Raw genomic sequence first — 3623 nt, forward strand, 5'->3', positions numbered from 1 at the left:
CTTGGGTAGCTTGGGGGCATAAATGCTCTGTTCACATAAGCATTTGAAGCTATTTGGCTGTTATGACATTAAAGTAGCTAGTACATCTTCACAACACTCAACATAACATATTGATCTGGTTGGGTCTATACCGTGGTTGGAATGTAACTGGTTTCTCACTTCTTAGTTTGTGCCTTAAAGTTATACTTATTGTGTGTCATGTTTACTTTCTAGCATTGGTTTGAACTTAAGAAGTGAAGTCTTAGTTGTTTATGAGTACTGTTTGGTGGTTGTCTAATAAAACAAGTTTATGCTTTAGCCGGTTGAAGGAAAACATAAACAAATTTGTTATTGTCAATTACACCTAGCTAGTAATGGAGTGACTAATTCATTAGATCTGAGGCCTTAGTAGTGGGGTAGCACCTTTAGTTGCTCGCTATTCTAAGGAAGAAGAAGAAAAAAATACAGAAAATTTCCTCTTTACTAATAAGAGCTAGTAGAAATGGGATAAAAACATAGAGCTGTCAATATCTCTTACGAACGAAGAGTAACGTCGAGATTCAGCTGGTGTTCATCAATATCCTAGAGAGTTGAGAAAGTAGGATCATCACTTGTAGTAGTAAAATATCCATGATTTAGTGGAGGAGGGTAGAAACCATCATGAGAGGATGAGGAGGGGAGCAATAGTATTGATATTGTAGGGGTAACTACGATTGATGTCATTGTTGATGATTTTTGTTGAGGCATATTTTGATCAATGTCTTTCTTGTTGGTTTGAAGAAAATGGAAGTGGATCAGATTATTGTTATGGTCAGATTTGGTAGTTGTGTTAGGGGTGATAGGCGATTATCTAGTAGATTAGAACCTTACTGGAAAAGTAGTGGTGATGCCAAGCTGGAGGGAATCTGGCTAGTTATAGGCTTAACTCTTAGTTAGCAACTTGTTGCATCCTTAGTTGTGGCTAGTGCTAGAAAGTTAGTTTTAACCTTCATATGCAAATGATGCAAAAAGTTGGGTACATTAATAAGAAAAAAAACAAGAGGAAGTGGGAAAATGTTGCATTTGGAGCTTCAAAATTCATAACATGTCAAAGTTGAGTTTTTATGTTAACAAAATTACCCTTTGATTATAATAGATACATTTAACCTTTTAAATTTGTTTGTCCAAACATTGTTACCATTTTATTGGAAGTCCTGATCAGAGGAAGTAGGAAAATAGTGCATTTGTGGTTTCAAAATTCAAAACAGGTCAAAACTAAGTAATTTTTTTTAAAGAAATAATCAAAATTACCCTTTGACTATATTAAATGCATTTAACTTTTTACCTTATTTTTCCAAGCATTGTTACCATATTTTTGGAAGTCCTAATCCTGTATATTTCGATGGATATATTTTTTTAGTTCCTCAACAATTCGTACACTTTTCCCAGTAAAAATCTTTTATGAATAATGCAGCCACCATTAAAAATATGAATGGATCACCAAGACATCATAATGAGATTTTGGCCTATTTTATTTTACAAATCTTGACCAAAATAAAAAATAGACTGTTGAAACAAATAGTTATTACATCCATACAAGTTAAAATAAAAGCATACATCTAAAAAAATTATGTAAACAATTCACTATTTATTAACTCCATAGGTAATTTTCTAAGTAGTCCACCCCACTCCTACCTCTTCTTCAACCATCTTATACTTTAATAATAAGAAATAGTCTACCATGAAATTACTCTATCATCATCCTATGCTAGAAGTGTACTAATTGGCTTCCTTCAGAATGGCAAAACATACATATATCTTTAATTAATAAAGCAACCAAGGCCTCACAGACAATGCCTCAGTAGCAGTCAGATATACATTAATTCTAACAAAGAGGATAAAGGGAAGAACCTTGTTTAGCAGTACTCTTAGATGATCTAAAAAAGCAACAGCAATATAATGTTCATATATCTAATAGAACAGTTCACTAATAATTTGAACGATCTTCAGAACCATAACTAATAAGAAATAGCCCGAAAACTATTGCATATATTCTATAACCATATGATCACATATTTTTGGACTCATCATCTGATTCCTTAGTGGAGACATTGGTATCTATGTCAGTAGTTCCAATCGCCGCTGCTGCTTCTGAGTTTCTATTTGGGATCACCTCTGCCTCAGTGCTCTTCTTACCTGATTGTTTTGCCTGTAACAAAATAATACTCCTATCAATCATCAAATTAGTTGCAATCAAGAAAGATTTCCGGCATCCTAAGCTGGAAAAATATGTGGTCATGAAAGAGGGATTAGGTAGAACAAAATTGATTAGTTGTCGTGGAAACACTAGAATTTGAGAAAGATTCTGCTCCTGAAGCATGACTTTTTGTAGTTTGTCTCGATGAGATTGATATTCCAATCTGTATATCTAGACCAAGCATGTTGGTGGTACAGGAGGTGAAAAATCTAACCACACATTAATTACTTGAACGCTACAATTGAAAATATAATTCATGGTGGATTAACATAAATTTATAAAGATGGTGGTCATTCAGTAAAGTAAGATATAAAAAGGAATTCTTTAAGCTATTGGTTGATTCAAGCGATTAATTGGGCTTATCTCATTATAGATTTTGAGCTTAAACCTATCTTGTATTTGATTGGAAGTATTACCTAAGATGAGTGTTATTTCTATACCAAAATCTTGGTATCACTCATCTCAAATAAAAAGTGGGATTGATATAATTCCTAGTTTTGAACCAAATCACACTAAAGAAATTATAGGAGTGATGAAGGAAGGAAAAACATCGAGCAAGTGCATATTTAAATTAATGAATGAAGTTGTTCCATAGCACTATCAAGAAGACGCAAAATGACTTCTTGATCCTCTCTGGTAAGACGAGCCTTAGCTTAGCTAGTATCTTCAGATCACGAAGCCTCAAATGATGCCTAGGGATTCTTGGTTGTCTACTAGAGAACGCTGGAGATGGTGGCCGCACGACCAGATTTATGGAATTGTGTACATTATCAATGAGCATCTGTTAAGTCAGTGTCAGATGTTGCTGCAGAAAAAACCTGTTTCTTGGGAATTGAAGAGTCAGTAATAGAACCCTGTTGATGTTGATACTCAGAAAATAGTACAAATACTTTGCTCTAGGGGTTCCTTTAACCCAACCATCTCTGAAATGACACTTTGTATGGCCTGCTATGGCCTGGCTTGAAGGGATTTTTTTTTACAATGGATGCATTGGTACATTCACATACCCTGCTACTCATTTTGTCCATACATTGTTGTTACTTTCATGATCATCATTTTAGGGAGAAGAGGAAGAGCAGTATATACAAATGAGCACTAACCAAGTTAAAAAACAGATTCGTTATTTCTTTTTTCTATTTGACTATAAATAATGGAACTCTTAAGTTTTTTTTTTTCAATTGATGTTGGCCTAATATGAAAATAAATAGTTGAAATATTTTCTTTTTAAAGGCAATGACGACTTGTTCCAACTATTTATGGTCCTCGTCCTTCAGGGGTTCAATACATTAGGTAACTTCTTCACTAGGTTAAGAAAGCATGTAAAGTTACAAACTTAAAAAGTATATGTACCAATCAAGTGCTTATTTCCTATTTGTGTAAATATAGTACACATGTGCCTTGAAGTAAA

The 3623-nt window shown here is 33.8% G+C and overlaps 1 pseudogene; it reads right to left on the reverse strand.

The window, feature by feature from the left end:
* Nucleotides 1-2026: 2026 nt before the first annotated feature.
* Nucleotides 2027-3247, reverse strand: LOC125829139 (uncharacterized; annotated as a pseudogene).
* Nucleotides 3248-3623: the final 376 nt, after the last annotated feature.

This window comes from Solanum verrucosum, unplaced genomic scaffold (assembly GCF_900185275.1).
Source record: "Solanum verrucosum unplaced genomic scaffold, falcon-dt-bn FXZP01000007.1, whole genome shotgun sequence".
In the NCBI taxonomy this organism is placed as follows: Eukaryota; Viridiplantae; Streptophyta; class Magnoliopsida; order Solanales; family Solanaceae; genus Solanum; species Solanum verrucosum.